General features: G+C 43.2%; 1 protein-coding gene across 1 annotated transcript in view; it reads right to left on the reverse strand.

Moving 5' to 3' along the window:
• LDLRAD4 (low density lipoprotein receptor class A domain containing 4) overlaps positions 1 to 25,550 on the reverse strand; it is a 488,264-nt gene that overhangs the window by 113,948 nt on the left and 348,766 nt on the right. The gene's annotated exons all lie outside the window — the stretch shown is intronic.

The raw sequence follows: 25,550 nt of genomic DNA on the forward strand, positions 1-25,550 counted from the left end.
TTTTTTTTTGGTTTTTTTTACTGAGGGTATGCAACTGCTTTAAGCAACATTCAGGCTAGGTTCACATTGCTGCGATGCGGGAACGCCGCAAATCCGCGGCGTTTTCCCGCATCGCATACCTCCCGCCGGCAGTTCACACTGCCCTATGCGGACGGCTGGGGGTGTCAATGTTATGTTAATGACACCCCCAGATCCGTCGGCATATCGCAGTGCGATCTGCCGACTCGCACAGGAATCGGATCGCATGGTGTGAACCCCCATGCGATCCGATTCCGTTGCGGACCCAAAAAAGGGTCCCGTGCGAGTTTGCTGCGGGACCGCTGCGAGTTCAGCCATACTATCTGTATGGCTGAACTCGCAGCGCTACGGAGATCGGATGTGATTTGCTGTGCGAATCACATCCGGTTCTCCCCCCGCAGCGGTGTGAACCCAGCCTCAATAATATACACGAAACAGCTTTGTAACAGGAATGCAGCAAAAACGCCTAACTACTGTAACAGTCTTAGCAGCTAGAGAAAGCAATTGCATATATAACTAAAGGCTTTTTTCCTCGTTTTAGATGCAGTAAATGAGGGTCAACACCCCTATTTTTTTTTGTCGTCATCTTTCCCTCCATGTCTTACGCCATAACCAAAACAGGAAGCGAGAAGAAATCCCTCCAAAGTGACAGAATCCCAGGGTATCCCCAATGAAAGATTTCCCATCTATTACGGTTATGGTGTCAACCCAAAATTTGTGATTTTCTCTTGCGTTCACTGTCGATGACATTAAAACGGGACACATGGAGAGGGTGAAATCTCCCCAACGAGAGCACAGAAAGCAAAAAAAAAAAAAAAAAAGATATTCTAATCCATTCCCACTCTATCCAAAACTGAAAAAAAAGTTTTGCCTTTCATTAAGCTTAGTTCTCAAGGAACACTGGGCTTAAACAAATAAGTATTTTCTCTTGGGAGTAAAAAAACGCTCATATAGAGTAATTTTTGTACAAAGTTTAGATGCGTCTAGGAGTGTTTTAAGTTTTTTTTCTGCCAACTCCAGTCAGGAACACAAACCAGAAGGGTTTTTTTCTGCCTTTAAATGTTGAGCTCAAAATATGCATGTAATCGTCCTAATGTGCATGGACACATAGGATAACATTGAGTAGTTTCTACAAGCAGGTTAAGGTTACTGTCAATAAATTAGCTTATATTAGTTAAAAATCATAATTGTGTTCATAATTTCCTATCCATCTTGATTGTTCATTTATGGCCTTACAAGATCATTATTGTTGCTGAATTATGTCCCACACTATTTAATAAAAAAATAAATGAACTGGGCACCCTCCCCCCATCAATCTCTACTTACCACCATGGGTGATAAGCTATCAGTGCCCATATAGCTGTTGTGCACAGCTCTCTCTTGTGAGAGTTTACCAGGAAGGGTGGGGGGGGGGGGGGGCGTTATAAGAGGGCCAATGAGAGTTGCAGAGCTGGAGGTGTGCCACTGTGTTTGTAAATACAAAAGTTAAAAGGCCGCAGCTTCAGCTGCCCATAGTTCAAATGGATGCAGCCAGACTCAACGGGGAGAGATTTCTGCAGAATATTTGGCACGTACAGAATCACAGTATATATAAAATATGCAAGGTGGTTGGAGGGAAGCTTCAGAATGGCAAAGATGTTTTTTATTATAAATTATGTGAGCAGACTGCAGTTCCTAAGGAGTGAGAAAGAAACCTCCCCAGCATGGGCATAGTTGAAATAAAATCCTGATAGAGGCCCTAACACTTCTTTGCTATCCACCGACACAATAAATGCCATGTGCATGTTTATATTCAAACTAGCCCTTATCGTGGTCACACCTTTAGATAGATTTTTTTTAAATCTGATCGATGTGCAATTTGATCAAAACAATCGAACAACCTTGCAATCCATTTAATGACAATCAGATTCAAGATTTTTCTTTTCTCCACAAAATTGTCATTTTAATAGGTTATTTCTCTCATGTGGCATGTGTATACCACAAATGACACCCCCAAAAAAATTCTGCTACTCCTGAGTATTACAATACCACATGTGTGGGACTTTTTCACAGCCTGGCCACATAGAGAAGCCCAACATGCAGGTAGCGCCATCATGTGTTCTAGGAACATAAATTACACATCTAACTTGTTGACCATTTATTACACTTTTGAAGCACCAGGACAATGACACGTGACACTGATGACAGATGGCACTAATATGTGGCACCAATGACAGATGGCACTAAGTGGCATTGATGACACGTGGCACTGACAACAGGTGGCACTGGGGACAAATGGCACTGACAACAGGTGGCACTGGGGACAAATGGCACTGACAACAGGTGGCACTGGAGACAAATGGCACTAACAGGTGGCACTGGAGACAAATGGCACTAACAGGTGGCACTGGAGACGGATGGCACTGGGGGCAGGTAGCACGGGGGAGGATGGCACTGGAGGCAGGTAGCACGGGGGAGGATGGCACTGGAGGCAGGTAGCACGGGGGAGGATGGCACTGGAGGCAGGTAGCACGGGGGAGGATGGCACTGGAGGCAGGTAGCACGGGGGAGGATGGCACTGGAGGCAGGTAGCACGGGGGAGGATGGCACTGGAGGCAGGTAGCACGGGGGAGGATGGCACTGCTGGGGGAGGATGGCACTTTTTTTTTTTACTTTTTTTTTTTTTTTTAACTCGAGGCAAAACGGCTGCCGCTGCAGCCGTTTGTCTCTCCCCTCTCACACTGTCTGTGCGAGGAGGGAGAGCGGCGCTGAGAGATGATCTCATATGTTTACATATAAGATCATCTCCCATTGGACACGCCGATCACGCTGTAAAGGGCCGCTGTGATTGGCCGTTTACAGCAATCTGTGTTTGCCTGTCCACGGGGGACACAGCGAACACAGAACTTCCGCGATGTGCGCCCGTGGCGGCGTGCATTGCGGAAGTAAACATCAGGACGTCCAGGGACGGCCACCCGGACGAACGCGCCTGCTCTACGGCCGTCATTCGGCTATAGGGCGGGCGCGAGGTGGCTAAAGCTTGGGAAATCTTTTTGTATCCAAATCTGGCTTTAAACTTCTCCACAACAGTATTACGGACCTGCCTGGTGTGTTCCTTGGTCTTCATGATGCTCTCTGCGCAGAACCCTGAGACTATCACAGAGCAGGTGCATTTATACAGAGACTTGATTACACACAGGTGGATTCTATTTATCACCATCAGTCCTTTAGGACAACATTGGATCATTCAGAGATCCTCGCTGAACTTCTGGAGTGAGTTTGCTGCACTGAAAGTAAAGGGGCCGAATAATTTTGCACGCACCACTTTTCAGTTTTTTTATTTGCTAAAAAAGTTTAAATTATCCAATAGATTTCGTTCCACTTCACAATTGTGTCCCACTTGTTGGTGATTCTTCACAAAAAATTTAAATTTTATATCTTTATGTTTGAAGCCTGAAATGTGGCAAAAGGTTGAAAAGTTCAAGGGGGCCGAATACTTTAGCAAGGCACTGTATGTGTTGATCGCACTAAACGTGAGCATCGGCGCAATCAGAGAGCAATAATTCTAGCACCAGAACTCCTGTGCATCTCTAAGCTAGTAACCTGTAAAGGTGCTTAAAGCACAGAGAATTTTAAAACGCTGCAGTTTGCCACCATTCCACGGGCAGACAATTTTAAAGCATGACAAGTTGGGGACCTATTTACCATCTTTTATATTAAAAAAGGTGTTTTATTGTGTTTGTGTGCAATAAAATTAAAGTGTATTAAAGTGTAGTTTACCCTGTGTGGCATATCAACAAGTGACTTGACAATATATTATTTCTATTGAAAGAGATCAATTAGAAAATAAATAGATTTATCCAAGCGTGTTAGGCCTCCATTAAACTCCCAACTCTGTTGCTTCCAAATCGGGCCTTCAGTCATTAGCTTCCCCTTAAGCTAACCCTGCCTGATTGTATATGCACTTATACTTAGCACTGGGAAACAACCCTGTCATGTACGTGCAATTACAGAACAGTGAAGAAAATGTCTTAATATTAGTACATGCACCATCTATGATCGATGATTATGCAATGAAGGCAGAATGTAAGCACAGCAGTCCTCGGTTTACCATGACTGATGGTGCTGTGCATCAAAAATAGAAGTGTCAATAACTGGTGACCGCTTCAGAGGTTATATTCAATGACTCAATCCATCTAGAAGGAACTAATGGAAAAGAAAATGACAAAGGGTTATAATAAACTGCCACAAGTGTGTTGAGATCTTTACTGATCAGTGTGGACCAGGTCAAATCTTGGATCCCATAAACGTGTTGCCTCACCTCTACTGGTAAATTTTGTTTGGACCGCAGTTTTCCAGTAATGCAAGATTAGTCTTACCTCTAACAGGAGCACACCTTCCTCCTGCCTGGAGGACTGAGCTATGGCCAAGCCTCACTTATGAATGTGCACACCTGCGCCCCTACATATTCTACAGATCTCAAATAAGACCCGGACAGAGGTTTCAAAGCTTTGGCCCACCTTAGACACTTTGAAGCCTTCAAGCTCCAGACCCTGATCCAGGATTACAAAACCCAGAGAAAAATCATACACCCATTTTCCTCTGTCAATACTCTGGAGTCCCACACACTTACTGCAAAACCCGTGTCACTTTTCCCTATGCCATACACAGTTGCAGGGTCCAGCACTGTTACACGTCACATCTAGACATGCCATCACATGCAGCAGGTCTTATTCATGTCTGCTATGGGCGAATGACATGCTGTTCAAAAACTTGCAAAGCTCTGGAATTTTGTGTTAGTGATGGCATTTACACTCCCCACCACCCTCAAATTTATTTTTGGCCTAGAAAAGAGACCATTATAGAAACTGGCCTATAAAAAAACAAAAAACAAAACAAAAAATAAATAAACACAAACAAACCACCTTTCTCCCTTTTTTAAAAGTCATCACATTCCCTCTGTTCTCAGCTGCTTAAGGGTAGAAGCAGTAGACATGTGCAGAGTAAAATATTTTGTTTCGGAATTTCGTTTTCGTCCGAAAACTTAATTTATTTAGTTACTCCCGAAATTCGTTTTTATTTATTTCGTTTTTTGTTCAAAAATTGCATTCGCCCGAAAATCCACATGAATTACGGTCGAATCTATCTTTGAAGGCTTATGGTGTCTGTCGAATGTATAAAGAAGATTCGACGGAGCTAGTATATAGCATACTTTAGAACCCTATTAAAGTCTATGGGACTCCAACGTTCAAAATCTAAAGTGCTAATTTTAAAGGCTAATTTGCAAGTTACTGTCCTAAAAAGTGTTTGGGGACCCGGGTCCTGCCCCAGGGGACATGTATCAATGCAAAAAAAAGTTTTAAAAACTGACGTTTTTTCGGGAGCAGTTATTTTAATAATGATTAAAGTGAAACAATAAAAGTGTAATATTCCTTTAAATTTCGTAGGGGGGGGGGTGTCTATAGTATGCCTGTGAAGGGGCGCATGTTTCTGGTGCTTAGAACTGTCCCTGCACAAAGTGTCATTTATGCAGGAAAAAAGTCCTTTAAAATCACTCGCAGCTATTATGAATTGTCGGCTCCATAATACAGAGAACACTCATTGAAAGTCATTGATAAAAAAAAAAAATAAAAAAAAAAAGCGTGGGGGTCCCCCAAATTCAATTACCAGGCCCTTCAGGTCTGGTATGGATATTAAGGGGAACCCCGCGTCAAATTAAAAAAAAAATTGGACGTGGGGTTCCCCCTAAAAATCCATACCAGACCCTTTATCCAAGCACGCAACCTGGCAGGCCGCAGGAAAAGAGGGGGGGGACGAGAGAGCGGCCCCCCCTCCCTCCTGAACCGTACCAGGCCACATGCCCTCAACATTATCCGAGCACGCAACCTGGCAGGCCGCAGGAAAAGAGGGGGGGGGACGAGAGAGCGGCCCCCCCTCCCTCCTGAACCGTACCAGGCCACATGCCCTCAACATTGGGAGGATGCTTTGGGGGTCTGTGACCCCTCAAATCACCTTGTCCCCATGTTGATGAGGACAAGGGCCTCATCCCCACAACCCTGGCCGGTGGTTGTGGAGGTCTGCGGGCGGGGGGCTTATCAGAATCTGGAAGCCCCCTTTAACAAGGGGACCCCCAGATCCCGCCCCCCCCTGTTTGAAATGGTAAGGGGGTACAAAAGTACCCCTACCATTTCACAAAGAAAGTGTAAAAAATGGTTAAATAAAACAAACACGCTTTTGAAAAATTCCTTTATTAAAAAAAAAAAAAAAAAAAAAAAAAGATTCCATCCTTCTTCTGTCTCCGTGGAGGAGACACTGCAGGCATTCCGGCGGCTGACGTTTCTTATATACGGAGGGCGGGGCCACCCGTCACCTGACCCCGCCCCCCTCTGACGCAAGGGGAAACCCGGGGTTCCCTGTGACGTATGGGTGACCCCGCACCCCTCTGATGTAACACAGGCAGGATTCTGTTACATCAGAGGGGGGCGGGGTCACCCATACGTCACGGGGAACCCCGGGTTTCCCCTTGCGTCAGAGGGGGGCGGGGTCAGGTGACGGGTGGCCCCGCCCTCCGTATATAAGAAACGTCAGCCGCCGGAATGCCTGCAGTGTCTCCTCCACGGAGACAGAAGAAGGATGGAGGATTCGCTGCGCTGGATGAGATGAGCCATCGCTGGAGAGATGACCGTCCGTCGCTGGATAGCAAGAGTGGATTACCGCCGCTGGAATCTTTTTTTAATTTTTTTATTTTTAATAAAGGAATTTTTCAAAAGTGTGTTTGTTTTATTTAACCATTTTTTACACTTTCTTTGTGAAATGGTAGGGGTACTTTTGTACCCCCTTACCATTTCAAACAGGGGGGGGGGCCGGGATCTGGGGGTCCCCTTGTTAAAGGGTGCTTCCAGATTCTGATAAGCCCCCCGCCCGCAGACCTCCACAACCACCGGCCAGGGTTGTGGGGATGAGGCCCTTGTCCTCATCAACATGGGGACAAGGTGATTTGAGGGGGTCACAGACCCCCAAAGCATCCTCCCAATGTTGAGGGCATGTGGCCTGGTACGGTTCAGGAGGGAGGGGGGGCCGCTCTCTCGTCCCCCCCCCTCTTTTCCTGCGGCCTGCCAGGTTGCGTGCTCGGATAAAGGGTCTGGTATGGATTTTTAGGGGGAACCACACGTCAAATTTTTTCTTAAATTTGAGGCAGGGTTCCCCTTAATATCCATACCAGACCTGAAGGGCCTGGTAATTGAATTTGGGGGACCCCCACGCTTTTTTTTTAATTTATTTTTTTATCAATGACTTTCAATGAGTGTTCTCTGTATTACGGAGCCGACAATTCATAATAGCTGCGAGTGATTTTAAAGGACTTTTTTTCCTGCATAAATGACACTTTGTGCAGGGACAGTTCTAAGCACGGGAAACATGCGCCCCTTCACAGGCATACTATAGACACTGATGAAGTCACATGTCCAAGTGACGATACGCGTAGGATTGGACTAGGAGGATACCGGAAGTGACGTTCGTAGTACACACTACCTGCTCGTTCGTTTGATGCTGTCGCTTCGTGTAAAGTTTTTTTGCATTTATGGTTTATGCTAAATGTGAGTACCCTGGACTGTGTCCTTTTAAAAAATAAAGTTCGGATTGCATTACATACTTCACTATTAGCATTCTCTCTTCTCCTATGGATGCATATGCTACCTTTGACTGAGGACCGAGAGAGGGGGGCATCCATTGTTGTTTACATCTACCACCTGCTCAAAAGGATATATGCTGTTCCCTTACAGCAGTAAGGTAAGGTAGCCATTGCTACCAGTGTGTGGACACCTTGCACGCTATCACCTATGGAATAAAGATTCACTCACGGGATTAGCAGATATTTGCACACAGAGTGGACTTTTTTTCAGTGCATGATTCAATACGGACTGTGGAATATACTTTATATAATATAGTTAATCTGTTTATAATTTTACTGTTATATATATTTTTCTCACTCACGGGATTACCAGATATTTGCACACAGAGTGGATTAATATATTTTTTTTGCAGTGCATGATTTAATGCGGACTGTGGAATATACTTTATATAATTTATTTATTTTTTATGATTTTATTGTCATATATATATATTTTTTCCTTGTTGCACCTTTTGATATTAGATTATTGAGTGTTTTTTAATCACGCTGCAGATCCTGCTATCACTGCAATCTGTGCACTTTGGATATATTATATATCTACCCGAGCACTTGTATGCACTTTATTGAATGCACCTTTTGATGCTAAATCATGCGTTTATAGTTTGTAGGAATATTCACTTTTAATTTTTTTGTACATTGTGTACTTCACATATTTACTGCTATATTTATTTAAGGAGCGCAACACCACTTTCATACATTTGTTTATACTATAGACAACCCCCCCCCCCCCCCCCCCTACGAAATTTAAAGGAATATTACACTTTTATTGTTTCACTTTAATTATTAAAATCACTGCTCCCGAAAAAACGGCCGTTTTTAAAACTTTTTTTTGCATTGATACATGTCCCCTGGGGCAGGACCCGGGTCCCCAAACACTTTTTAGGACAGTGACTTGCAGAATCTTTTCTCTCCGTCAAATCTTTTCTCTGTCGAATATTTTCTCTATATAATCTTGGACTAATAGAGGTAAGGTTAGGCACATTCGACCACAGGTTCTATAGACACATTGTTGTCAGAGTCATGTCGAATCTCCTATTCTATATCGAACTGTTGTAACAATGAAAATGAAAATAAAGCATTTATTTATGTCGGATCTTTCGTTTTTCGGATTTTGTGCTTTCGTTATCGTTTGTCAAAACGAAAATGAAAATAGCTGAAATTCGGACGAAAATGCATTCGGACGAAAACGAATGCACATGTCTAAGAAGCAGCAGCACACAAATTTTCCAAGTGAAAGGCTGAGCAGGAGGGTGTGTCAGGATACGTCTGACCATTGGAGGAGAGCAGGCTGAATTCCAGGCATAGCTAGAGAACTGACCACTTTGTGTGCTCTCTTGTTTAATGTGGTCAGTTTTAACAGGAAAGCAGGGGGACTGGCAGGAACACCAGGGATTCCACACAAAGGAAGCAATACAAAGAGCAGGATACATTTTCATAAAAGCGCATGGCGCAGTATGCACATATCAGAAATATTCAAGGTTGGGTTTATTTTAGGCTGAATTTTTGGCCTGAATTCGGAGATATGTAAACCGACTCCCTAGAGAGCCGGTCAAAGTCTTCTGCTATTGTGAATTGGATGCTTCCAATTGGCAATCCCTGCATCCAATTCGCAATGGTGTGAACCCAGCCTAAAAGCAGAATAAAAGTCTAAATAAAAAAAATAAATAAAGTGGGTAGGCTCTTTATTACAGAATAAACTTGCTGCCTCCTTGCAGTCTTCTTTCAAATGAATATACACGGAGCTGCACAACTCCGTTTATATTCCGACAAAAAAGACTTGTGTGGCAGGTTAACTGAATTCCCACACATGCGGGCGTTGGAACATAGGCAAGTATGGTTTATAGTTCTGGCTCAGAATTCTGCTCTGAGCTACAAGTCAAAATAACATACATCTGTATTTTTAGTTTTAGTGAGATACAATTTAAGGATATTCTTCATCCAAAGGGATGAAGACACTGCAGCATTAAAACACTGACCTGCTCTTACCATAAGCTTGCCTTGTTGAGGTGGTTCGTGGTGCACTGTGCAAAAATAGACATACTGCAGTTTTATGCAACAAACTGCACATCGCTGCCCAGTGATGCAGTGCAGAGACTGGAATTTAGTGTCATTTTTTAAAAACTGCAAGTGTTTTTTTTTTTTTTTTTTTTTTTAATAAATTGTACACAGTACAACACATTCCAATAACACTGCATTAGCACACACGTTTTAGAGCGCAGGCTGTTGTGAACAAGCTGTGAAACTAATCAGCTGGTGATAAAAGGTAGATGCTCCGATTTAGAAATAGATTTGAGAAAGCAAAGCCCAAGAGTGAATTACCTTAGAACAGAGTGAAACTATTTGCAATACAATTCAATGTACAGTATATAGTTTACCTAAGGGCAATAATAGTTATATTTGTTATTGACAAAACACTTTAAATTCTTTTTCTGATAAACTCCTGGAAAATTAATATAATTCATGAAAGTTCTTAAAAGCTCACACAATGTCAGAACTCATGTGAACAGTTACAGTAGGTGCTACAATATCATCCACTACAGACAACTGCTGGGAAGCCCTCTCAAACGTGTTGTAAAACAGCTTATATCTTCCAGATAAATGTGTTATTTCTACTGACAGACGGCGCAGAAGGCAACTTGAAGTATTAGCTGCCAGAGAGAACCAAAGCAGGAAAAGCTGTCAGGATTCATTCCCAGAAATTAAAGATGTACACGTCAGGATCCCCTGCCTTCCACAAGCAGATCACCTTGCTGCCACAGGCAGGAGCAGGCCAGACATTTTTGTTTCTATGCACTTGTGTGCCACGTGAGCGCTCTGATGTGAATCAGCAGTAATGTTTGCTGACCTGTCTGGCAATCCTGTTGACTTCACCCAGCGACAAGTCTTTTATTGCCAGCATTGTAACACAGTGACACACCTTTTAAGAGATCCGAAAGCAGAGGGGGACAGAGAAAGGCTAAAAGATTTCATTTCCAAACCGGATCTGCCACTAATCAGGCAGGTAGTGAGCTGCTCACTCCTACATACTTGCTTAGCATAGACATCGTCAGTCTTTCCAGGAAGATGAGGTAATGTCTGGCTTTAATGCCAATCTCCCTCACTGGCAGGACACAGTGGGTAAATATTACTATGGACTGGACTACAGGCATGCTTTGGGATATTACCATTTTTCCCCTTGCAATCATTTGGGATTCTTACATATCTGCCTGGAGATCTAATCGCAGAAATTAATAGTGAGCTAGATTTGTCAACCAATAAAGTTGATTAAAGAGGTCTGTGTGTGAAATTCCCACCTGTCCCTGTCCCACGTGTCAGACCAAGAACCTAAAGGTCATAAATGCAGCAAGCACAGCATATGTTCACACCTTCCAGCTAATACTGTTGTGGCAAAACAATTTCAACTTTCAGGAGCAGCAATTACTAAAAGTAGGTGTAGCACTACATAAAAAAGGAATAGTCAAAAACTGGAGCTCATTAGGGGCTGGATGACAAATACTGGTGCAGAAGGGACTCCAAAAGAACAAAAAAACAACGGAAAGGCTGTTCGTATAAACCAGAGGGGAACGTTCCATTAGCATCCTGGTTGGATCTCTCACTCTTCAAGTGCGGGTTACAATATTATAGGAGGTGTATGCTGCATTCTCTCCAAATCGTTACATTCTATATATAACATTTTCCCTCATCTCCATTATTTTGCATGCATGCAAACATGCAGGCATTTTGGGTGCATGTATGTATATCTATGTTATTCACAATGTTTTACAATTGTTAGGGCTCATGAGGTTATCAGTCACAATTTTTACATTATGTTTTACTATAGCCCTGATGAAGGGGGGGGGGGGGGTCCCTTTGATCCCTGAAATGCATTGGCTGTCTTAACACAACATCAGTAAATTAATTTGGACCCATCTTTTGGTCTGGCGCTCCTTGCATATATGCACACCTTTTCCTGGTAATCTGCTGAAGTACCCAAAGTAGGGTAGTCTTGCCTGTTGTGAAAAGCCTAACCTGAGCCAGTGGGCTCTTCAAATTTTTCTTGCCCTCTCACTGCCTAGATTAAACTCAAAGTCCCAGCGCCCCTAGGATGCCTAGTCTTCCATTGGTGTCTACATTGTCTATAAATTAAAATAAATGAGAGGGCTAAACAGAAAAATGGGACTACTTCACAACAAACAGCAGATAAGCACGCACTGAGGAATAGGTTTAGATATCTCCGGATGAGAGCACAGGACACAATCTAATGGCCAACACAAAGAAAAATATGAACGAAAAACACCATAATTTGAGTTGTCACCTGATCAGGAATAGAAGAGAAATCTTCAAATGGGGACACAAGTGACAACCAAAGATTTTCCTCACTTTGGAGGGATTTCCTCTCACTTCCTGTTTTTTCCATCGGAGAGGAAGTTAGGGAGAAACGTAATATGCACATATAAATGGGAATACAAACTGCAAAGTAAATGTAACACAAATAAGGAAATTTGGTGGCATTTGTCTAAAACTGGTCTGATGCAGTCAGATTTTGCTTTCAGCTGATCAGTACAACGGACCATTTAAAAATAGTTTAAAGTTGCCCTTGCAGTAAAAGTTAAGGTCTGGTCCTTTCCTCATGTAGACTTCTAGGCCTAATAGCACTTGAAACATGTACCTGTAAAATTAGATTACAGTACTTACCTTACCCAAGTCTTCCACAATGCAAAGATGACGTCACTATTCTTCCTTGGGGACAAGGAACATCCAAATGTCAAAAGGTTAGGACAAAAAGCTCATAAAACATTCCAGTTAAGTGCAAAAGCATCTTAAGAGATTTTGCCTGCTCTGCATTTCCCTGGATCCTGCTGGAATGATATTTCAGCTGCTCTGCATTTCCCAGGATCTCAGCGGAAGGAATGTGAGGTCACATTCACTGAGATGTGGCAAGCTAAAGATGGGATAACAAAGCATACTGTAAATTTTTACTTATTTCATTACAGGTACATTTTTGAAGTACGATTAGGAAGGGATTTTTTTATAGAGAACTGCCCTGCCCAATAAGTGGACTCTGCATTTTACGGCAAGGTATGATTTAAAAGAAAAGTATGAGAATTGTTTTTTCAGAATCATACATGCCTAGGTGGATGTCGCCTCTTAACCTGCCGGCTCCAAGACTGACAACAGAGCGATCAAACACTGCCAATTGCTCAGTTCTCAGAGGTCCCTGGGAGAGAGCCCCCCCCCAGCACTAACTGAAGCTGTGAAGGGGGCGGGAGTGGCCAGCTCAGGCTCGCTGAGAGGCTGAGCTGGGTGCCAGTCCAGGTAGGTGGACGAATCCTGACCATATGGTCGGGATCTTTCCCGACCTTGGACTGGCTCTGTGACATCAGCCAACAGGTCCTCACATTACAAAGTTTTTGAATATAGACTGTATGTGGTGGATTATAGAACATAATGAAGATTCATTATCAGGTATCTGAGATACACTAAGCACTTGATAAACATTTTCTGTTACAAAAGGCTAACACATATTAAGATTGTAAAACACAGTTTCAGGATTTGAAGGTACCTTGTTCAGGGCTACACAAGCTTGGTTTTCAATAAATCTATTCAAAGTCTAGACCTTTCATCCTTTGGGAGGCAAGTCAGGTAGCCATATCAGCGCTGGCAAGCAAAATGATATAGGGAGAACCAAGTCTATCTGTTCACCTATTGTCATCATTGACTATCATATTGAAAAGAGATTATACAATTTACAGGAAAAAGTTTAGTTGCATAGAAGAGAATAAAAAAGCCTTTTCAGAAGTATGTTCCTCCTACACACATTCAATTTTGGTTTTATAATTGGTTTTTAGTATAAAAGCTAGAAAAAGATTAAGTGAGTCACAAGTCAAAGTATTAACAGTCTTGTTGAACAAAATCCAGTTAACAATATTACTAATCTTTAGATTTTAATAAAATAGGCTGCATATATGCAAGATGATTAACGGGAAAGAAAGATCATTTAAGGAATTTGTATACCGTTTTTGCATACATGACATCCAGCGTGATGTTCTTTTATGCAGCACTAGAAATTCTATTCACTCGATAACTAGAAAGTATGCCAACTTGTACACAGATATTGTGCAGTCGTCTATTCCCCAGACTCCCAAATGATTAGGCACAGATTTAGCCATACATGTTGCACCCATGACTGACTCAAGCTCATAGCCAAGTCCTAGGTTCTTGCATGGCATGCAAATATACATATATTTAATATATCAGATTATAAAATATTTATAGGTAACACTACTAGGTCAGAACAAAATCTTGTAAGTTTTACATATGTACATACAAGTGCCTTGAAAAAGTATTCATACCCCCTTGAAATTTTAAACATTTTGTCAGGTTACAACCAAAAACAAATTAATTTTTCAAGGATTTTATGTGAAAGACCAAGTGGCTGGAAAATGATAGTGTTTTCCAAATGTTTTACAAATAAATATCTAAAAAGTGTAGCGTGCATTTGTATTCAGCCTGCCTGAGTCAATACTTTGTAGAACCCCCCCTTGGCTGTAATTACAGCTGCACATCTTTTTGTGGATGTCTCTACCAGCTTTGCACATAGAGTGAATTTTTTGCCAATTCTTTGCAAAATAGCTTTGATTGGATGAAGTGTCTGAACAGCAATTTTCAAGTCTTGCCACAGATTCTCAATAGGATTTAGGCCTGGGCTTTGACCGGGCCATTCTAAATATGCTTTGATCTAAACCATCCCACTGTAGCTCTGGCTTTATGTTTAGGGTAGTTGTCCTCCTGGAAGGTGAACATCCACCTCAGTCTCAAGTTCTTCTGAGAATAACAGGTTTTCTTCTAAGATTGCCCTGTATTTGGCTCCATTCATCTTCCCATTAACTCTGACTTTTCTTCAGCAGTGACTTCCCTGTCACTGCTGATGAAAAGCTTTCCTACAACAGGATGCTGGCACCATGTTTCACAGTGGGGATGGTGTGTTCAGGGTGATGAGCAGTGTTAGTTTTCCAACAGTGTTTTGCTTTTAAGCCAAAAAATTCAAGTTAGACTTGTTTTCCAAAAATCTTTCAGGACAGCACCCGAGAGATATCATGGCTCCTCCCAAACAGGAAACCTCATCATCCAATGCTTTAAAAAGGAGGCCTCCACCCAGCTTCCTTCAGTTGTTTGTGGAGAACCTCCAGCCCCAGCCCAAAAAAAGGTGGATCAATGTGGTCCCGAAAGACTATTGGAAAACGTTAAGTCTAACTTGAATTTTCCCAAAGCTTCTTTCAGGACAGCACCCAGGAGGATAAATCGAGACTTACCCCATTGGGGTGGGACAACAGCTTGTAAGAGTTTCCTACTGAAAGCCTGGTCCCCTGCCGTCAAAAGGTCCAACCTACAATGACGGGCAAAGGTCGTCAGACTTGACTACGTTAACGCCCAGCTCACCGTCAAAGCTCTTGTAGAATGAGCATGAATCCCAACTCGACACTCCTGATCTGAAAGGCAATAGGCTTCTGGTGATAGCCATTCTAAACCATCTGGCAATGGTTCCCCTGGTAGCGTGTCATCCTTTCTTACTACCAGCATATAAAATATTTGCGCCTGAACGCCTAAAGTCCTTAGTGGCTTGCAGGTAATCTAAGAATGCTCTCTTAACATAAAAAGGATGGAATTCTTCTTTTTCCCTGATGGATTAGAGCAAAACGTAGGAAGTATAATCTCCTGCGCTCGATTTTGAACCAAAGTGACTTTTGGCAAAAAAATTAGGGTCGGTTTTTAAAACAATTCTGTCTGAAAAAAAAAAAAAAAAAATCGAAGTTACACTTACCGATAACATCTTTTCCAAGAGTCTCCTCCCTTCTCAGGAAACAACTCCTCCACTAGAGCTTTAAGCCACTCGCCACCACCGGCCCTTCAGTTTTTCCACAAGAGCCTCCGGCCAGTCTAGGGAGAACACATCATAGCAATCTGCACTGTTGTGATGCTCTCACGTCCTAGTGGCAAATTGTTATATGGGCGGGTACTGGAGCCGTCCTGAAAGACTCATTGAAAAGATGTTACCGGCAAGTGTAACTTCGATTTTCCCCCTTTGGTCTTTCAGGACTGCCACCTTTGAGAAGATAAACGAGCACTTGCAGTACGCTCCTTTAGCGTGCCCATATCTTCAAAGGCAAGGTCAGTTAACTTTGAAATCTGTGAGAAGGCAGAATCTAGTTTTGGAACTCTGTTCCAGATTGAGTCAGAATTTTCCTCAAATGAGAATCTTTTATGGGTCTGTGAAAAGAATGGCTTCTTTTGCGGCTCCAGCCATTCTTTAAGGGGGATAAAGAATTCCCTGCTCCAGGTGAATGGATTAAGCCTAATAGGATTCCAATCAAGTGCAAGCCCTTCACAAGGGAGGTTTACATTCCTTCTGAAAGCAATAAAAGTGATCAGAATTTCTCTCTCATAAGAGACAGTGTAGAAATAGATTTTTTTTTTAAGCAACTTATCCCTCCATGCTTTTACAGCTTGGGGGGGCGGTCTGTGGTAAAATGTCAAGAGGTGCAAGGCTGTGTAATGTAAAGGTGTCTAGGGGTGCGGGGATGTGTAATGTAAAGGGGGCCAGGGGTGCAGTCAGCTGTGTAATGTTATCTATTAGCAGATAAATGCGGCCCTCCATGCATTCACATATATTGAATCCTGCCCTTAAGTGGAAAAAGCTTGCTGACCCTTGCTTTTCAGCATAGCTTTACATACTGTACCTATGCCAGGGCTGGAAAGGTGGGAGCGTGGGAGAAAAAGGAGAGCCAAGAAAAAAAAAAAAAAAAAAAAGAAGGGGGGGGGGGGGGATTCCCAAGAGAGGAGGTCGGAAGGAGGGTTTTTTGGAGTAGGAAGAATAAAGAAGAGGAGTCAGTGTACCCTGTCGGCTAATACGCCTCTGGCCTGTTAGAGACCAAGTCTCTGAGCAACCCCTAAACTGAGTCCTCGGTGGTATGCCGTCCTATTTGGGGAGGGTGATTGGATACAGCATGGGTCAAGAGCTCACTATCCAGACCCTAGCAGTTGTGAACTCATAACATAGTAAACCTTGGCGTATCAAGAAGTCAAACATAGCTTGTTCCCAGGGACACCCCGTGCCCACTTAGCATAGTCGCTTTGGCTCTACCGGAACGGCACCCAGAGGCCGCCAAGGGGGACCCCCAGTGGCACCCCGGCGAGACAAGCCGCAAGTGGGCTGGGGTTAGCCCCCTCATGAGAAGTAGCTGGGCATGTCAGTAAGAAGCAGATTTCCAGTCTGCTCCTAATTGAAAAAAAAAAAAAAAAATGATAAAATTAAACCTCAACAACATTGCCCCGTAATAGAACCTACTCCTCCCCCATGCCGACCGACTATGGCCGTCCATCCCAGCACCATCCGCCCCCTGGACAGGGTGAAACCTTTCAACTGGCAGGGCCCCCCAAAAGGGTGCCCCTCCCGGGACGCCAGCTGGGTCTGGCCTGTCCACCCGTATGCATGGCGGTTTCTCCGGTGCCCCAGAGCATAGGGAGCAAGGGTGCCAAAATGGGCAGCCCCACTATAATAAGCTGAATCAGGTTAATTACCGTCCCATATCTCCACTCGGCATATTATCCCCTCCCCACCCAGACACAGTACAACACTACCCCAACCTCTTGCCTAGCAGGATGTAGTCTGAAATTGGTACGCTTATTGTCCTGAAGCCCTAGCTTAGCTGATCTCACCGAGACATGGGCGACTATAGAAAGATGACAGAGCACCCTCAATAGATGTAAGAGTGTCAAGGTGGATTGCGGGGGCGTCTAATACCACCATAGCTAGTAATAACCCTCCTCCCAAAAGCTCCAGTCTTAAACCCTGTAGTGCAAACCCTGTTATGAGATGATGGTAGTTTTTTCTGACTGACTACCCCCAATGTTGTACCGGCTACACATGATGTCCTGCGTCCTCGTGGATGCTTTGTGCTGTGGTTAGGGCATGGCTCTTCTTGAACGACCATCCACATAGTAGCCAGCCACGGGCGTGGCGGGGGATAACCCGGAGACCCGTGTAGGAGTTGGGGGACATGGGAAGGCAGAGGGGGTGCATAACAAATCAATCCGTGGGCAAGTAACAGGAACAGTACCATGTCTCAGTCTATACTGCCTGACACTCACATGCCGATGGTCCAGGGGATCACAGCTCCGGGACGCCTCTCCTGGAGTAGGTTCTCTCCTTAGTCTAGAAGAGGTGCGGGAGGCCCGCAGGAGCCACCTGAGGCGCCATTTCGGAATTCTCTGCTCCGTAAAGGGCTCAGCCAGTCCTGGAGCAGGATAGGATCCATCTTCAAGAAGCCAAACAAATCCGGGAGATCAGCATGGTGCCGCAATGTGAATGATTTATTCCCCTTAGGGATGGTCAGCTGAATCCACAGCGGTATGGCATCTCCGCACAGCTTAAGACTTCTAGCAGCGGCTTCAGCGTCGCTCTCCTTCCTAGGGTGGCACAGGACACGCCAGGGTAAATTGATATAGTTGCCCCATCAAAGTCCACCGGATCCTTCCTTAAGTGGCGCCACTATCAGGATCTGTTCTTTAATTCCATAATGGTGTAGGCGGCATTACATCCCGGGGCCGTTCCAGCTCCACAGATCTAGGGCCGAGTGCGCTGTGCACCCTGTTAAACTTCATGGTTGCTGGAGGGTCATCGACCAGGACTTTGTGCAGAATAGCTTACAGTCTCTGGTAGATTCTCTGGGCCAGTTGCTTCGGGCATTTCCCAGAGCCACAGATTTTAGTGGCGGCTCAGGTTCTCCAGATCCTCTGTATGTAGTTGCACCTCTGCCAGCTGGTCTCGGTGCTGCCTCTTTGCTCGCTCCAACTGTGCTACACAGATCCCCAATGCTTCCATCGAGTCCTCCTCTCTGGTCAGTCAGTCCTCCATGTCTTGCACCTCCGTATGGACCTCCTTGAGGTCTCGGCGATGCTGCTCCTCCACTCAGCACCTCCATGTCCGCTTTTGTGGGTAGAGTCCATAGCAGGGCTCTGATGTCAGCATCATCCCCGGGGGGCTGGTTAGAGGCTCCAGCACTTGACAGATTGTTTGGAGAGGGGTTCAGGATGGCAGGAATCCCCGTAGGGGACTGAGAGCCCGTCATAGCTGCGGAGGGAAAAGGGAATGTGTCGTTTCAGTGCGGGCCTCTGGTGCAGCCCTGGTTCTTTCCCTCAAGAATCTGTCAATCTGGGTAGTTAGGGTAGGTAGGCACCTTAGAGGGACCCCTGTACTTGCCTCTCCTATAGCTCATGACCGGGGATAATAGGGCTGGAAAAGAGCATAACAGCCTTGCTCAGAGGGTCTAGAATCGCTAGCCTTAATCTAGGCTTACCTGTAGGTGAAAGTGTGTTGCAAGGGTTTTTCTGGCTGCACAGACATGTTACAGCCTTATAAACTTCTATGGGGATGGTCTACCTTCCTCTCCCAGCTAGCATAGCTGAACATTCATTTTCAAACTTGTTAAAAAAACAAAAATAAATAAATTAAACACAGAATTGTGGCGGATACCTTGTCCCAGGCATGTGTGGAAGCAGATTTATTACTTCAATCCGTTTTAGGGATAGGATTAAATACATTATTACACATTATAAGGACACAATTTTAATTTAATCCACTGACGGGGGTGGGACGTGACCTCGGCGCATCAGTGTCATGGCAACACGATCTGCACGCAGCGTCATTTGACACTGCTTTGTAGGAGTTAGTGTTTTTGTCATCATACGCCTCTGCGTCGGGTGGGCGGGCATCCACCATGATCGGTATTTCGGAGGGAGAGTCCCCTCACCCTTGTACGCTGTTCCGGCGTTTTTTCATGACGCAGGCGTGAACACGCCCCGGATCCAGGGGCTCAGTGGCGGGTTTTTTTTTCCGGTTCAGTCCCTGCACTATCGCTGGCTGGGAATGTCCAACTTGCGCAACTCCCCACAAACCTTAGGTAAATACATTTGTTACACTTTGGTTATCTACACTCACGGCATTAACATTTTTATTTATTCCCAATTGTATCATTAGCTTACACATAACTACAAAACTTCTCTTCATTAACCACTTCAGACCCAGGCCAATTCTGACATTTCTCTCCTACATGTAAAATTCCTAATTTTTTTGCTAGAAAATTACATAGAACCCCCAAACATTATATATGTTTTTTTAGCAAAGACCCTAGAGAATACAATGGCGGTCATTGCTTTTTATCTCGCACGGTATTTGCGTAGCAATTTTTCGAACGCGTTTTTTTCAGAAAAAAAACAGTTTCATGCTTAAAAAAAAAAAAAAAACAGTAAAGTTAGCCCAATTTTTTTGCATAATGTGAAAGAGGAGGATACGCTGAGTAAATAGATACCCAACATGTCACGCTTCAAAATTGCACGCACTCGTAGAATGGCGCCAAACTTTGGTATTTAAAAATCCCCATAGGCGACGCTTTAAACATTTTTACTGGTTACATGTTTTGGGTTACAGAGGAGGTCTAGGGCTAGAATTATTGCTCTCGCTCTAACGTTCGCGGCGATACCTCACATGTGTGGTTTGAACACCGTTTTCATATGTGGGCGGGACTTATGTATGCGTTCGCTTCTGTGTGCAAGCTCACGGGGACAGGGGCGCTTAAAAAAAAATTTTTTTTTTTTTATTGTTAAATTTTTATTTTTTTAGTTTTACACTTAAAAAAAATAAATAAAAATTGATGACCTTTTATTCCTATTACAAGGAATGTAAACATCCCTTATAATAGGAATATGGCACGATCAGACCTATTTACAGTGAAATATGGGGTCAATAAGACCCCATATCTCACCTCTAGGCTGGGAAGAATAATAAAAAAAAAAAAACGATCCTGGCTTCCTAGCCAGATTGGCGCCGTTAATTTGAATACCGAGGCCGGGCGTGACGTCATAACATCGCGCCCAGCCTCCGAACGATCATAGAGACTCCGGGGACAATCTAGTCCGCCGGAAATCTCTATGATCACATGCTGGGGCTGGCGGATCCGGAAGCACCGGAGGGCGGCGGGAGAGGAGGCGTCCCCTCCCGCAAGAACGATCAAGCGGCAGAACAGCCGCTATGATCGTTCTTATGGTGTAGGGAATCGCCGGCTGAAAACGGCAATATCTGAATGATGTCTGTGGACTCAGGCATCATTTAGATATAACCAGCGAAACGCCATGACGTCAATAGACGTATTGCGGGTCTCAAGTGGTTAATTACTACACATTTTTTATTTCTTTTTATTAGAATTGGAAGTTCACGGTGGTATGTTTGCGCATTACCGAGCGATGATGCAGTGTGGTGTTCCGGTGATTATGTCGGCTGGTTTTGCCTGGTCCGGGGTTCACCCATTTGGGGGATGTTGTCTGCCTCAACCCCGGTTGAGACCAAATGTAGCCCAGACCACCATTAAATTTCACCCTAGGAGCTTTGATAATTTTTTGGGCGTTTAGTGAGTATTATGAAAACTATATATTTGTTTAACTTAAGGGATCCTCTACATAAGTAGAGGGTAAATCTAATTTTAATTTTTTTTTCTCTAGTCCATACTTACATGCATCTGACTCCTGAAGATTGGTACAAAACCATGAAATGCGTAGAGTTAACATCTAATGGATGCTTTAATTTTCTTATACAATTAAATTTACTGTTCTGTTGATTCTTTATGTATATATGGCTGTATCAACTACATTAATTGCCTTCTGTATCATTATGTCCAATGATCAATTATATTAAATATTTTATACGAATATCACTATGTAAATCTTGTGATTACGGTATTATTATATGTATTATTAATTTATTGGTATAGTTGTTATGCTTTGGAATATGTTACAATATGACATTTAGGCATTAGAAACAGCTGATTAATGATTGACTTGCCTCATTTAAAGTCGCATTCCAATTTTTTTTTTTTTTAATTAGTACTTAAATTAAAGCTCAACTCCAGAGATGGAAGTTGATGGCACTGCAAGGGTGAAATGCTAGTTAGGTCAAGGAGGTAAAGGAAGAGGCTGCATTACTTACATCCCTGCTCTTGTGTGGTTTTCCTCTTCCCAGAGCTCTGGTTTGTGGGCAGTCCCACATCGTCATGTACAATACAGGGTTCTTAACCCTGTTTTGTACATGGTGGGGGCAAGCGTGTGACCAAGCAGATTAGAGGGGACTGGTCACACTGCTGGAGCAAAGCAGGCAAGTAATGCAGCCTTTTTAGAAAACCCCTAAATGCATCAAGCATTAAACTCTTGCAGTGTGGGATGAGAGGACCCCTGCAAGGGTTTTTTTTTTTTTTTTGCACCCAGAGATCAGCTTTAGAAAAAAGAAAATTCAAAAATGTTTAATGTAAATAAAATTTAAGGTATAAACAATTTGCTTACAGGGTTTTAAGTTTACAATTATTAAAGTGATTTTTTCTAAATAAAAGGGGTTCCAGTAAATTTTTAATTTTGAGAATTGTGTTTTCACTTAAAAAGGCCTCTTCCAGTTGCTTGATTTTAATCCATGCCCAGTCTGGTAAATAAAATCAACCTTTTTCATTTATAATCATTTTGAGGTTTGGTCTTGGGCTGACCTGGTAAAAAAAAAAAAAAAAAACGCTAACTTTTTCAAACGAGGAATTAATTTAGTATTCCCTTGCTCCTTATGACCATGTCTGTGTGAGTGACAGATTCATGTACCTGCCAGGAACAGGGGACTAAATCTGTCACATGGAGAGGAGCAGCATTGAGGCTAGAGTGTCCATATCGTGTACACTTGGTCCTCAGTGCATGTTTTGCCTCCTTGCTAGCTACCACACTGTCAGCTCTGTAGCCGACCGTGTCAGACTAACAAATTACTCACCCCAGGCTATTCAGAGGCCAGCTGGGAGATTCCCCAGCTGATAGCTGAAAGTGAAAAAAGGAGTGAGGATTTGGCTAATATTAACCAAATATGCACTTAGCCATATTTGGACAATGATGCAGATCAGCGTCCCACCCCTTGATTTACTTTCAGCTGTCAGCAGATGAATGGGGTGGGAGTTAATTCATCAATTGCTATGAAGTTGCCTGTTGCTAATGTCCTAGCAACTATGAGCCATGTTCAGGAAGCGGTCACATTAGGAACTGTTCCCCAGCACATATGCCCAACTGAGCATTGGCGTAAAGTTGGTCTTAAAAAGGATAAGTATGGGTTTGCCGTTTTTTCCCCAATCACACATACTTAGGTGGATGCATCATCGCACTGATTCTGCAGCTGTCCCCCGTTGCCTCTTCTATGAGAACAGAGCCATCCAACATCGCCGATAGCTCGGTTCTCACAGATCCCTGAGCAGAGAGCTGCTGCCTGTCAGCAGCTCCCCTGCTCCTACATGCTCATTAAAGCCTTGAGCTGTAGAGGGACGAGGAGCAACCATCTCAGACTTCCGAAGTTGGGAAGACGCAGTGAATGGACGGATCTTGGTGACGTCAGAGAGCGGACTTCTGTGACCCGTTTTCAGCAGAAAGCTGTCTGGAGTGCAAAACTGATTACACTCCTGTGACCCTTAGGAGAAGACCAGCCGAATGAGCTCAGGCTAGACTTCTCCTTTAATTACTGCCAGTTTACTTATCTGCAATGGAGGGGATGAGTGAGGCACCATTGTTGTGCTGTGCTTAGGGCATCAGTTGCCCTCCTGTGTTGGGAGAGTTCCCCATACTTTATTTTTGTTTGTGTCACTAAACCCACATCATAAAAAAAAAACAAAAAAAAGACAAAAAAAAAAAAAATCATCAATAAATGGTGTATTACATGCTGTTCATAGTCAGTCACTATTAGATATATATTTTTTTTTTTGCATAATACAGAAAATGAAACTGCTTTATCCTGCTGTTCGCTATCTCCACCTTCTGTTCATGACCCCAACTCAGCTAGGGATTTTTTGGCTGTGTTGGCAACTTTGCACATGCTCAGTTTCCAGCGAGTTTCTATTCTGAGCATTTCCTCCCTATCATTTTTGAGTAGCCCATGTGACTATGTGGGTGTATACACAGTCGTAAAGAACAGCCCCCTCCCTCCCTCCTCTTCTATGCCCACTAACCAGCTAAACACAAAAGGAGCTATTAAATGTAGCCTAATGGTGGCTTCACCTCCCTCTTATTATGACGACACAGGGTGGAGGTGTGTGACTGGCAGAAATCCACCCAAACCATGTTATTTCCACAAAATATAAAAGATTTGATTGCAAATATATAATTTGTATGACAAATTTAAAATGGTTTGATATCTATTTTTACTCTGTACTCCAAAGGCTGTCTTTTTTTTTTTTTTTTTTTTATGTGACCAGCCGCAGGGGACTAGAAGCGCCTCCAAACAGGCTGGGAAAGATTTAGGTCAAGTGTCAGCTGTATATCGATTAGGAAAAAGGTACCACAAGGTTTTTTTAATTAACTACAGTGCTATCATCCATATACAGAAATAGAAGGGACAATGTAAATGTGTGTTTAGTATCACTTTATGCTTTTCAACAGGACAGGAAGGGTAAATCTAACAGGGCCCCAGATATCAGTAAAAAATACTGGACAGAGGGATTGTAACTCTTCACACTTTTTTTTATGATAAAAAGTTTTTCCTGAACATACTGGAACATTTACTGGATCTACGTTAACATTCAGGAAAAGTAATGATGTTATTAGTAGCAACTGACCAAACCCTTGTTTTCATCCTATACCTTCAGAAATATGATTGCATTTGTCTTTATGTTATGTCTTTTTAAACACACACGTTTAAATAGCGTGACCACTACTACTACCTACAAATACCCAAAACTAAGACGACTTTTGCAAATTGAGTCTTTTGTTTTGTACTCAACACTGAAGTGGGACTGAAAGTGAGGCCATTATGTGTCTGTTACATGCCTAAAATGCTAGCAAAAACAGTAGTCCAAATTGCCCATCTCAGAACTTTGGGAGTATAGCAAGTAATTTCAATCTCTAAACCGTGAAATCCCAGCTTCGCTTCATAAATGTCAGATTGCAGAATGTCCAAATGTTTGTAGGAACCTGACTCTAGACTATTGTACTGGCAGATTATTTCTGTATGGAGTCTACAACACTCCTCCCTGACTCCTTCATGGGCACACACATGAAAACATGCATGCCTGTGAACGGATTGCTCATTACGGGCTTTGTTCAGTGTATGTTGTGTATGCATACCAGTTGCCATCAAATGCTTGTAGGTAATTTAAGATTAGTGCTAGTCAGCGTTTAATTGTGGGATCTGTGGCTGTGTTTATCTAGAAACCATATAGTTGGAAGAGGATTGAATATACCGTAGAACGCTTTGCTGTAGTCTGTGTCTACCCTATCTCCATTCAGATATAAGGATATCCTCTCTCATTCATTCCCTGCTAGCATGCATATTCAAAATGTACTGATTTCTTTGACAGTGTTGCATTACAATAAAATCACCATTAGGAGCAGCTAGACAATCATTTTTGTAACAATGTCGTTTTTTTCAACTTGTATTCATATAATAGATAGGCCTCTGGCTATGTAATAAATGCCATACCTGGAATTCTTTAACGTTACATTGGTCCAGCTTGGAACAATGTAATTATGCATAAAACGGAAATGTGCAATCCCTCTAGAAGCTGGAAATCACTATAGTAGTCACTTTTACCTCCAGTGATCTGCACTAACTTCTGGATCACTAGCCAAGCAGAAGCCCTGCTGAATCGTGAACTCAGCATTATGCCAGCTAGGCACGGGCATGAGAGAATGCTTTGCATTTTCTCAAATGCAAAGAATTTGCTGACTCAACACAAATGTCACCACCACCACTCTCCACCTTGTCCAATCAGAGAATGTTTTGAATTCACTGGGAAACTGCAAAGCATTCTTCAATTTATGCACATAT

This window comes from Lithobates pipiens, unplaced genomic scaffold (assembly GCF_037356315.1).
Source record: "Lithobates pipiens isolate NorthernLeopardFrog02 unplaced genomic scaffold, aLitPip1_a1.2 Scaffold_19, whole genome shotgun sequence".
NCBI classification, from domain to species: domain Eukaryota; kingdom Metazoa; phylum Chordata; class Amphibia; order Anura; family Ranidae; genus Lithobates; species Lithobates pipiens.